The sequence below is a fragment of the Bos indicus x Bos taurus genome, chromosome 5 (assembly GCF_003369695.1).
Source record: "Bos indicus x Bos taurus breed Angus x Brahman F1 hybrid chromosome 5, Bos_hybrid_MaternalHap_v2.0, whole genome shotgun sequence".
Lineage (NCBI taxonomy): Eukaryota > Metazoa > Chordata > Mammalia > Artiodactyla > Bovidae > Bos > Bos indicus x Bos taurus.
This window is the reverse complement of record NC_040080.1, coordinates 24,728,178-24,741,212: the sequence shown is the minus strand read 5'-3', so window position 1 is coordinate 24,741,212 and position 13,035 is coordinate 24,728,178. Positions and strand designations below refer to the sequence as shown.

At 33.2% G+C, this 13,035-nt stretch overlaps 1 protein-coding gene across 9 annotated transcripts in view; it reads right to left on the bottom strand.

Moving 5' to 3' along the window:
* Positions 1-13,035, bottom strand: part of ATF7IP (activating transcription factor 7 interacting protein) — a 115,173-nt gene that overhangs the window by 72,242 nt on the left and 29,896 nt on the right. For 2 of the 9 annotated variants that reach the window (XM_027541392.1, XM_027541395.1), the window contains exon 1: positions 3,774-3,839. The exons of the other annotated variants lie outside the window; for them this stretch is intronic. The gene's annotated coding sequence lies outside the window, so the exon portion shown is untranslated. Of the gene's footprint in view, positions 1-3,773; positions 3,840-13,035 lie in introns of those variants that run through there. 9 annotated transcript variants of the gene reach the window in all.

Below are 13,035 nucleotides of genomic sequence, written 5' to 3'. Positions count from 1 at the left end.
CAGTTCAGCTCAGTCGTGTCCAACTCTTTGCGACCCCACGAATGGCAGCATGCCAGGCCTCCCTGTCCATCACCAACTCCCAGAATTCACTCAAACTCACATCCATCGAGTCGGTGATGCCATCTAGCCATCTCATCCTCTGTCGCCCCCTTCTCCTCCTGCCCCCAATCCCTCCCAGCATCAGTCTTTTCCAATGAGTCAACTCTTCGCATGAGGTGGACAAAGTATTGGAGTTTCAGCTTCAACATCAGTCCTTCCAAAGAACACCCAGGGCTGATCTTTAGAATGGACTGGTTGGATCTCCTTGCAGTCCAAGGGACTCTCAAGAGTCTTCTCCAACACCACAGTTCAAAAGCATCAATTCTTTGGCACTCAGCTTTCTTCATAGTCCAACTCTCACATCCATACATGACTACTGGAAAAACCATAGCCTTGACGAGACGGACCTTTGTTGGCAAAGTAATATCTCTGCTTTTGAATATGCTATCTAGGTTGGTCATAACTTTCCTTCCAAGGAGTAAGTATCTTTTAATTTCATGGCTGCAGTCACCATCTGCAGTGATTTTGGAGCCCAAAAAAATAAAGTCTGACACTGTTTCCACTGTTTCCCCATCTATTTCCATGAAGTGATGGGACCAGATGCCGTGATCTTAGTTTTCTGAATGTTGAGCTTTAAGCCAACTTTTTCACTTTTTCCCTTTCATCAAGAGGCTTTTTAGTTCCTCTTCACTTTCTGCCATAAAGGTGGTATCATCTGCATATCTGAGGTTATTGATATTTCTCCCAGCAATCTTGATTCCAGCTTGTACTTCTTCCAGCAATGGATTAGAACAGTCAAAAAATATACCCTCACATTTATGGTTAAATAATTTTTGACAGGAGTGCTAAGACCATTCAATGAGGAACAAACAGTGTTTTCAACAGATAGTGCAGAAACAACTGAATAGCCACATGTTAAATAATGGCTTTGGATCCCTATCTCATACCATAAATAAAGACTAATTCCAAATGGGTCAAAGACCTAAATCTAATGGCTAAAATTTTTAATCTTAAAAGAAAACAGATATAAATCTACATGACCTTAGAATAGTCAATGATTTCTTACATATGACCCAAGAGATTAACAAAAGAAAAAAAAACTAGACCTCATAAAAATTAAAAATTTTGTGCTGCAAAGGTAACCATCAAGATAGTGAAAAGATAACTCACAAAATGGGAGGAAATATGTGTAAATAATATATCTGAAAAGAGACTTGTATCTATTAGAATATATAAAAACTGCTATAACTCAATAATAATAAAACAACCCAATTTAAAAATGAGCAAAAGACTTGAATAGATATTTCTCCAAAGATAAGCCAATAAGCAACAAACATAAAAAGATGCTCAACATCATTAGTCATTAGAGAAATGAAGATCAAAACCATAATTAACACTTCACACACAACACAATGGTTATAACCAAAGCAGAAAATAACAAGTGTTAGCAAAAGATGGAGAGAAATTGGAATCCTCATACAGCTGATGGGGCTGTAAAGTGGAGCAGGTGCTTTGAAAAAGAGGCTGGCACTTCTTGAACTGTGCTGCTATAAAAATCTAGCAATTCTACTCCTAGGTATACATATCCACAAGAAATAAAATCACATCCATGCAAACACTTATACACAAATACTCATAGAAGCACTTCTCATAACCTCCTAAAAGTATCTATTCATAATAGCCATAGTCCAGCATAGTCCAGCAACTGATAAATAAAATGTGGTATATCCATTAAAATGAAATATTATCTGGCTATAAAAAGGAATGAAGTACTGATAAATGTAACTTCATGAATAAACCCTGAAAATATGCTGAGTGACAGAAGCCTATCACAAAAGGCCACACACTGAGTAACTTTATTTATATGAAATGTCCAGAATAGGCAAATCTATAAAGACAGCAGATAAGTAGCTGGCTAGTACTGGGGGTTGGGGAAGAAATGAGGAATGGCTCCTGACGGATACAAGATTTCTTTATAATGTAATAAAAAATGTTCTAAAATTAATTGTAGTGATGGTTACACACTGTGTGAATGTTTTAAAAATCAATGAGTTGTATACTTTAATCATGTGGATTATATGGCATGTGAATTACATTTCAATAAGCCTGTGATTTTTTTTTTTAACAGCAAAACTAGAGTTGAATAATTTTTCATTTGTTTTCAACCTATGACTTTTACTGGGTCACACTTTCAAAACAGACAAAGCAACAAAAACAAAAAGAACTGAGAATTGGTTCCCACTTTAGAGAATTAACACTTCTAGGTCAACAAGTAGACCTGTAATTACACTAGTATACTTCTATAAAAGGCAATATGTAGAAAAAACAGCAACCTTGTTCTCCATGTGTTCCTCTCAGATAAGCCAGTTACTTTTTTCCCCCTGTCCTAAATGGGACATAATTCTGTAGTATGTTTATCTCATAGGATGTAATAATGGACATGAGAAGATAAAAGAACAAAACAAATTTTACCAACAAGAAAACAGTACTGAGTATGGTGCAAATGAACGCTCCAGGTACATATATGAATCAAGTATCCTATACATAGAAAATGCAATCAACTGCCTTTTCCAAAAGGACTAGGGAGTCTTAAGTGAAACAGGAGCATTCTCTTTTACTATAAACTGGTACCATAACCAAGAGGCCTTACATGTAATTAATGATAAACTTGCTTATAAACAAGGCTTATTTACTGAACTTTCTGGTGTTACATAATGCTTTGTCACAGGTTCTCAGTGCTGTCTTTATTCAATATGAAGTGTCTTGCCACTGTATTTACCAGTACGTTACATGTATATTTCTAGAAATAATTATTAGGGGAGGCAATGTGGGGAATGAATGAAACAGGTGAAGGGGATCAGGAGGTAGAAACTACCAGTTATAATATAAATAAGTCACAGGGAAGGAATGTCATAGCACAGAGAATACAGTCAGTAAAATTGTAATAACTTTGTATGGTATATAACCTATAATAACATTGAATCACATTTTATACCTGAAACTAATATAAAACTGTAAGTCAACTATACTTCAATTTTTAAAACAAATATTATAAATGGACTATAATACCTACATTCATGTCTATTTTATGAAATACTTTGGCACATCTCATCATGTATTTAGTATAAGATTAATACATTTTAAATGCCCAAGTTTTGCTGTCAGAAAACATCTTAAAAATATGCTGGTATCACTATGACGTACTTTACAGGTCATTTAACAAAAGAATAAAAAATAAAGTAAATATCCGGGAATAATATTAATAAGCTACACGGTGTCTGGAATATAAGATACACTTAGTGAACACCGACTAAAAGAATGATGGGCTATATACATATAACTAAAATAAAAAATGATTCTTAAGCGAAACAATGAAATTATTTTATAAAGCAAAGGTAGTAATCTAGAATATCTCTGACAGAATTACACACTAACATGTTGGCATGTTCACATACAGCAGGTTTACACAGAAGTCAACCTTCCTTTGAGAAGTCAGGATGTTTACTAACAAAAAGTAACATATACCCACCGACACAAAATGCTGCCTCTAACAAGGTTCAATACAGAACTCCATTAAAATTAACCTAATCTGACATAAGAAGCATTTTTCAAGGCTTATAAAACTTGTTTAATTAGTTGATTTCACATTTCAAGAAATAAAATACCATTTTGAAAAAAATCTACTTTTGCTTATTACATAATGATGAAAATCCTCTTTAGAATAATAAACATACCCCAAAGGAAAACCCCTGCAGCCATCTTATCAGTTCTCTCACTGCAACAGAAACTGAAATACAATTTGCATAGTCACTGTGGTTGGCTAAAGAAAGCAGGTTCATGTAACCAATCAGAAAACTAGAAAGTGGGCAATCCTAAGAGGAGAAATTTTTAATCTGCCTGGCAACAGCCTAAAAATAGAAACAATATGCTAGTATGAATCCCAGAATAGACGTGAATATAAGAGGAAAACCACCAGCAAAAACACTTTATTTTCCTGGGGAAAATTATGTACCTTGCATTTCATCTAGAATATTAACTTGGAACTTTTTCTTACTAAGTGGCAATTAAAGAAAAATGAATTCTAAGCTAAATTAATCGACCAATTTCAAGTTACATGCCATTGTCCATACCATTTTACTTATATATGTACACATGTATACATGTACATAAATATTTAAGTGTTCTTTTTTCAGGAGAAAAAGTTAACACTTTAATCACAGTTCTTACATCTCTAAACTTCTAAAATCTGTCAAAATCTGAACAGTGCTGCATTTTTTTTCCTAACACTTTTCCCCTGCAATCATTTGAGAATCTTACTTAAGTGTAGAAGATTTTACTGTGTATTAAAAATATAAAGATTAAATATTAATCAAAGCAGATCTCTAAACAGGTGGGGATTAGGCCTTATTTTTTGACACAAACTTGTTCCAACATATAGTGCTTTCCACACAGTCAACATTCAATAACTGTTTTTTCAATCAAACTACAACAATTCCTGAGGAAAACAATCTTGTTATTCATGTCAAGTAAAAGTTAAACATATAAATATTTAATCTTTACATTACCGCTATGTTTGGTTTTTCAGTTTTGTTTAATGTGGGATAATATTAAAGTTGACAACATGTTTCTGTCACCCAAATAAAAGAATGTTTGTCATCATTCTAACTTTCCAACCTAATTATGCTTCAGTCTTTCTCAGCATTAGTTCCTCAGTGGTGTCCAACTCTTTGCAACCCCATGGGCTATAGCCCACCAGGTTCCTCTGTCCATGGAATTCTTCAGGCAAGAATACTGGAATGGTCTGCTGTTTCCTTCTCCAAGGGATCTTCCTGACTTAGGGATCAAACCCGGGTCTCCTACATTGCAGGCAGATTCTTTACCATTTGAGCCACCAGGAAGCCACATTTATGTTTAGTATGCATGCTTGTATGTATATAACACATTTACTCTGGAGAATCATAAAGATGCCAAGCAATGTGAAGTCTAATGCAATTAACTATGAAGCTCATGAGCTACTACAGAATGACCAAAATTAAAAATAACTAAATAAAAGGAAAATAAAGAGAAAAGGTAAAAGGGGAAAAAATCTGTTTTTATTTTCAAGAATTTAAATTATAGCTGTTGAAATGAAAGGTTGGTTACAATCAAATCATATTAAAACAAATGTGGCCTATCAAAGTTCATGTTTTAAATATCTCAAACCCTCCATTATGTTTTAATAAAGTGGTAAATTAACTTTTAAAATGTTTTCTTTGGTCAAAAAAGGAATTCATGTATTTGATATTCGGAAAGTCTAAAAACTTCATTATGAAAATTACATGTAAAAGACTTATTTTTAATAAAGCTTATAAACAATGTGTTTAAGACATAAAAATGCAGAACAGTTTTAAGTAACAAAAAGAGCTCCAGTGAAGGATGAAAATACATCAAAAAAGCAATCCATTGGTAGTATATCCTTTTAAGGATAGCTAGATTCTAAAATTAAGTTCAACCAAGCCTTTAAAAACATAAATATTATTTTAAGCAGTGTTCTGAATGAAAGGTAACTTAGCTTATTGTTTTACTTATTTTTCTTAATGTTGTATTCACATGTGACTTGGATATTCAGATCTAACTTAGAACTGTATCCACATCTTGACAATTTAAATCTTAAATGTAAATTCATCTTGTTCACTTACCTGAACAAACTATGATCCTCATCAAAAAAAAAGACATGAATTAACCTATGAGTTATAATTAGGAAGAATGTAACAAATGGGTTGAAATTTGATAACAAGGCACAACAAGTGGGAAAAAGTATTTTACAATTCCAGATATCTAAGTCAAATTATCACTTTAAATATATATCTTAGCACTTCATATTTCCTTAAAATTATTTAAAGCAGTTATTATACATTTTAGTTTTACTGACACCAGTTTTATATTTAAGGGAACAGAAAAAGCATGAAATTTTCAAAGTAAACATTTTATCACACACCAATTGGAATTTTGGGAGGATTGAATTATCAATGGCACCTTAGTGTTAAAAATTAGTACAGCAAGTAAATGCTCTAGAGAAGTTTAGATACATGCCAGAAATGTCACCCTCCTCCGTATCTCTATACTCTTACCCATCTCTAGACCCTGACCTCCTACAACCCACAGGAATTCAAAATGTCATCTGAGAACCAGATATTCTGTGGCCGTAGCCTATGTGTACAGAAGTTTAACAACAAACATAACTAAATTTCAAAAAGAAGCCTAATCTTTCATTTCAAAGAGGAAACTCAAATTCTTCTTTGTACCTACAATTTTTCCCTTCTGTAAAAAAGCAATATTTGCTAGTATATTATCATTGAATAGATTTAACTAAAATTATGTTTACTGCAACTTTTTGAATTGATCTTATTTGCAAATCTATGTTTTTCTTCTGTTAGAATTTAAGAAAAAACTTACGCTTTTGATAACAAGATCTCTCTTGGGCATACAACTCAGAATGGACCAGCATTCTTCCAGGGAGCAAAAAAAGAAAAATTACATGCCCACTCTGAAATCTCCCTGGCAAACAATGCATATAAGAGAATATAATCTACTTGTGTTAGGCAAATATTCTTAAAAGCTTACTTTCACAAGTTGGGCTATCAGAAGCTACTACAAAAATCTTGTGATATATTTTAAGAAAACACAGTTCCTTTACCAAAAACTAAGGATTATCACTTTGTTTTCTTTCAGAACCTAAAAAAAAATCTGCAAATCTCACCAAAATATTATACTTTGAAAACTCCCTTAATCTCTCTCCTACTAACCATTAGACCAAGGAAGCCAATGTTTTCCACCCATTCTATAAACATATTGACTGATGACCAGAAGTATTACTGAGATCTCATGTTCTTCTGTTCTCATCTAAATCTGCTCATATTAGTTGTGCTTGCTACTGAATTTGGTTTATGTTTTTACTTTAAATTACAGACTACAATTAAACTTTGTATAAACTGATGAAATATGAGTGCAAAAAAAAAAAAAGCTTTTAGATCTGCATCAGGAGAAGATAATAATGCAGAAAAAAACACAGATTGGAGAGAGTTGGCTTGGGCAAATCATTCAAGACCTTTAGGTCTAAAGTTTTCCATCTGGAATAAATGGAAAACAAAAGGACTGAGAGGATCCTTAAATTTTGACTCAAATAAAATTTTAATAAATTCCACTCAAAAACCCATTGCTCTACTGAGAAATGGCAAAGATAGCTTGGAGTACTTGTGTATTTATCAAATGCCTACATGGTCACTATTATAGGACAGTTTTTAAGACACTAAATAAACAATGTGATTAAAAATTTTTATAGAATTATAACCAAAAATTTGTTACACATGTAAATTTTAACAAATGTGGAAAAGAAATATAGGCAGTAATACCATCTGTAGAAACTTTTCTACATGAATAACCATGAAAATTAGGAGAAGTACTCTATTTTCCATTTACTGCTATCTCTCCAGTATAGACTATTTAATCCTAATAATAAAAACAGGCTTTCAAATGTGTAATTACAAACAAGACCTCTACAGAGCCCTGTCTTCCTGATAGGGTTAGTACACCCAGTTTTTATGAGCCAGATTTCTGAAAACTAACTCTGCATAAAGAATAACTCAAATTCAAATGGGGGGTGGGGGGAAGAGTATGCCTTTCTTACCAATCTCAATTCCACTTCTGCCCATAACCCTACTTATAATTCAGTTATATCCACAAGACTTCACAAGTAGTTGCTAAGCAACAGCAACATGCTGAGTTCAGGACTATTGGAAATCTGGCTGTCTGCCACATTAAAATATTTAACTGAGCCTAGAGCCTCCAGAATTAAAAAAAAAAGAAACAGAAAGAAAAGGAAAAGGAAGGGATTGGGGAGGGAAACCCAAAGAAATACATATATGCAATACGCCACCAAGTTCTTTTCAAGGGTTCACAAATTCAAATCAAAGACCTTATTTTGGTATGTTCAAATATTTATCATAGTTCACTACAAAATTTTTTTATCATCCTTTAAATATTGGAATACACATTCTAAAGTTATTCTACTGGAGAAGACATGTGATTAGCCAGGTCACTGTTAATGGCAATAACAACTCTCTCAATAATATACTGTGCAGAGAACAGTCCTTGGAGAAAACTAGAAGGGCAGTCTCTATGAAATGACTCAGACTTCCTATTAGATCTTTAAGGCCCAGAAACAAAAAATTATACATTCTCATTAGAAGCACTCTATCCCTATAGGCATGACTAACTACCAAATGAAAAGAATTTTCTATCCTAAATTGCACTTTTTAAACATTTTAAACACCTCTAATACCTTAAAAAGTAAGCATATTCAGATATGTATTAACAACCTAAAAATTAACTGTCATTTTTCAACAGAAACTGAAAAGGCATTGAGTATGTTCCCTGACTCATTCACTGGTAAAAATGAAAATTAAGAACATAAAGACTGCTTGTTTAGCTGATAATGGCAACTTCAAACCAATAGGAAACTTCATATTTAGTAGTAAAACATCACAGATATTTCCATAAAAGGCAAAAACAAGAAGTGTAGTATTATTGTTCTAGAAATCTTGACAAAAAGAGTAAGACCTCAGAGAAGATATAAAGAAGAAAACATTTAATTCAGAATAGCAAGAAAAAAGGTTATCTAGAAACATCAACATATAAGAAAAAGACTGACAAAACAATGAAAGTATGTGAAACATTAGAACTATGTTGGGTATATGACTCAATGTAGAGAAATATCAAAGGCACAGAAAAGTAACAAGTAACCACAAGTTTCGAGAAACACTTTAAACCTAAAAAGCATAGTGGGCTCGCACCCCAGCCCTTCTCAGGTGCTAGGCCTCCTTCCTCCGCTCCTCCACCTGCCAGTCTTCCGTGGGAAACAATCTCGGCTTATCTTCCGGGGAGGACAGTGCACTGAGTTGGGGTGCCTCACACCAAGGGCATGCCAATCAGTGAGCAGCAGCCTGCCAGCCTAGTGGCTGCAATGCCAAATAGGCGGAGCTTGTCACCTGGGTGGGAGGCGGGCCTACCGCGCAGCTGTGGTAGCAGAGCAGCCCCCAGTTCAAAAAAAAAAAAAAGCATAGTGCTAATAGGATTAGTACCAGAATAAAAGAGTATCTATTAGTGAATATAATAAAGACAAAAAACTCAAAAGGACAAAAAAAAAAATCAAATAAGCAATTCATAAAAGGAACGTAAGAAAAAATATTCAACTTCAATAATAATCAGAAAAAGACAAAACAAAGAGACAATATTTTGTTTACATCAGATTGGCAACTACTTGGGATTCGTGGTGGCTCAGACGGTAAAGAATATTGTTAGCGATAATGTACAGCAATGAGTAGCATCATACACTGCTGATATAAGACTTCAGTGTCATAACTATTTTCAGGGGCAAATAAGCAGAACTGTGTAATCACTTTGATACAACAAAGGGCTTCCCTGGTGGCTCAGATGGTAAAGAGTCTGCCTGCAAAGCAAGAGACCTGGGTTAGATCCCTGGGTCGGGAAGATCCCCTGGAAAAGCGAACAGCAATGCACTCCAGTGTTCTTGCCTTGAGAATCTCATGGACAGAGGAGCCTGGTGGGCTACAGTCCATGGGGTCCCAAGGAGTCTGACAAGACTGAGCCACTTTCACTTTCACTTTGACACACCAAAGAATACATTGAGATATCCATCTTAAGTATTACTAATAATATATTTTTAAAAGGTAATGTATCAGGATATCTACTGTTGTACTATAATAGCAAACAAATTAATAATCAATCCCTAATAGTTAAAAAATACTGGAAGATCCACTAAAGAATAAAGAACAATAAGACAAATTAAGAACACAGTAGATACTTTTTATTGGTGTGAATATTAAGTATACAAGTAGCTACAGAATTCAATATACTTAACAGTATAAACTTTGAAGTCAGACATACCTCTTTGAATACAGGTATGATCATTTCCTTCTTAAATAACCTGTCCAAGATACTTATCGTCTCCTTGACTCAGTATCTTCATCTATGAAACTGAGACTATTATAATGCCTGCCTTCATAAAAATGTTATGGAGATTAATAAGGACATAAATAGAAAATTCTCAGACATATAAGTAGTCAATAAGTATTCAAAATGTTATGCAATTATGCTTTAAAATGCAAAATAATATATTTCTAAACATTTATATATGCATATAAGGGATATTTCAAAGTCTGGAAGGATAAATGCCAAACTAGTTACACCAGTTCCCTTGAGGAGAAAAGACAAAAGATACAAACTTTTACTTAGACCTGATATTTCAGTTTCAACTTTCAAATGACAACATATTTGTGCGATTTATCTTAACAGTTAAGCTCATTCCACTTTTCCCAATCTCTTTCATGCTAATGCTAAACCAAGGCAGCAGTGATGTGACATTTATGAATGTAGACAGGGACGTGACATTTATGAATGTAGACAGTGTAGTGACTCACATAGACACTAAGCTCCTGAAGAGACAGGGAAAGAAGGCTACCATTGAAAACACAAATTCCCAGCTTATGCCATGAGCAGCAAGCAACAGCTCCCTCATAATCACCTGGGTCAGCATACACACAAAGTAAAACAGGAACTCTCAAGCACAAAGATGAGTACAATCAATTAAAAATTTCAGGGCAGGCGGAGGTAGGGATTATACAAAGGACAAACAGAAAGCTAAGAGATATGAGGGATATACCCAGAAGCAACAACATTCATCCAAGAGGAAGTATAGAAAAAAAGAACTGAGGGGAAAAAAAGGAGAGAAGTAAGAAAAAAAACTTCACAGACCTAAAAAAAAAAAGTTTTCCAAAGAAAAACTAATTACCAAAACAAACTAAATTAAATTTTTTAACACTTAGATAGACATACTATGTTAAGATTTCAGAAAACCCGTATGAAGAAATACTAATAACTCAGAATTTTTTTAAACATCATTTTAATTACAAAGGAATAAAAATTACTGACATCAGACTTGTCATCAGCAATACTAAATGCTAAAATAAAACAACAATATCCCCAAAGTTCAGGGAAAACTTATTTTTAGCCTAGAATCCTATTGCCAGAAAATCAACAAGGACAGAAAAAATCAAAGTATTACTTGTGAGCAAAGACTGAGTTAATAAATTATTGTAACATATATAAAGATATACTTACAGATAGAAGACAGCAAAAGACCCTAGGAAGAAACTCAGATCAGGGGAATAGCAATGCTCCACAAAACAAGTAAAACTCATGAGCAGACTAAAATAATTGAGGACCGACCGTCTTTAAAACAAATATTCTGGAACAAAATACAAGATAATTACAAAATGGGAATTAATGGACTTTAAGATTGTGGAATAAGGAACAAAGGAATAAAGAAAAAATCTAAAAGTTACTAATAGTTACCTAAAAGTTGCTAATAGTTATAGTTACTAAAAGTTACTAATAGTTATCTAAAAGTTACTAAAGTCTAATCTAAAAGTTACTTAGGCTTCAAACTGGGTAAAATGACAAAAATACCATCAAATAAATATGTGCTATATATTACCTTATAATAAAATAACATAGAAAGGTTGAAAACAGGTTAAAATGATACATTAGGCAAATGCCAACCAAAAAAAAGTTAAGTAGATGTACAAAACCTACATATAACATATAAAAAAAAATTCAAATTTAAAATCCAGTAATGGAACAAAAAAGATATTTCTAATTAATAAAGGTACAATCCACTAGAAACATTATGTCTGATATACCTAAATACCACTTCAGATCACATAAACCAAAAATATATTTTTAAAAATTCAAGGAAAAACTAATAAATTCAGATAGACACACTTCTTTCTAAACTCTACAGATGAAAAAAAACAAATATTAAAAATGCATTTCTCAATTAACATGAAGTGAAGAAGTGAAGTTGCTCAGTAGAAAAGTAAATAGAACTGTATATCCAAAAAACCCAGAATACAAATTTTTATGAACAAAAATCAACATACATTAATATTGACTGTGCATATGGTGACAAGGAAATATTAATAAATTCAAAGACCAACCCCCCCCACAAAATTCACACAAGGCCACATTCTCTAGCCATAACTTACTACAGTTAGATAAACAATAATGAAATGAGAGGGAAAGTTATCTCCTTATAAATTTAAAAAAAAACTTTAGATTAAGGAGCAGTCAGTGGTAAAATAATATAAACAACAAAGTATTAACAAAATACCACCCAGGGAATTCAACTAAAATGATACTCAGGAGAAAACCTAAATGCACATATTAATAAAGAAGCACAAACTCAAAAATGCAAGTAAAAGTTATAAACCCAAAGAAAGTAACTACAATAAAAATTGAAAATTATCATGGGAAACTCAATAAAACAGCAAGCAATCAATGAAATCTAAAACCAGCTCTTTGAGAGACTTCCTCAAGGGGGAAAACAAGCAAGGAAAATCAAAAGAAAGCATAATAAACCACATTAGAAATTAAGAAAATATAATTATAAGATAATACACTTGGTTCAAATACTTAAGTATATTACATGTTATCAATGGAATACATGAAAAAAACTAAGGGATTTTAACTTGCTTCAAACTCAATAAAATTCAGCAGTGGAAAGTGGCTGCCAAAAACGTCAATGCAAACTTAAAACTGGAGAACGGAAGTACACTGTCAGAAAAAAGGAACATTCTTTTTAGTAATGTATTTACTTATGAGCATCACAGATAAAAAGAGACTTTTAAAAACAGTAGAATATTAGTGAGGGTGGGATGATTTGGGAGAATGTCATTAAAACATGTATAATATCATATATGAAACGAATCACCAGTCCAGGTTCTATGCGTGATACAGGATGCTTGAGGCTGGTGCACTGGGATGACCCAGAGGAATGGTATGGGGAGGGAAGAGGGAGGGGGGTTCAGGATGGGGAACACATGTACACCTGTGGCAGATTCATGTTGATGTATGGAAAAACCAATATAATATTGTAAA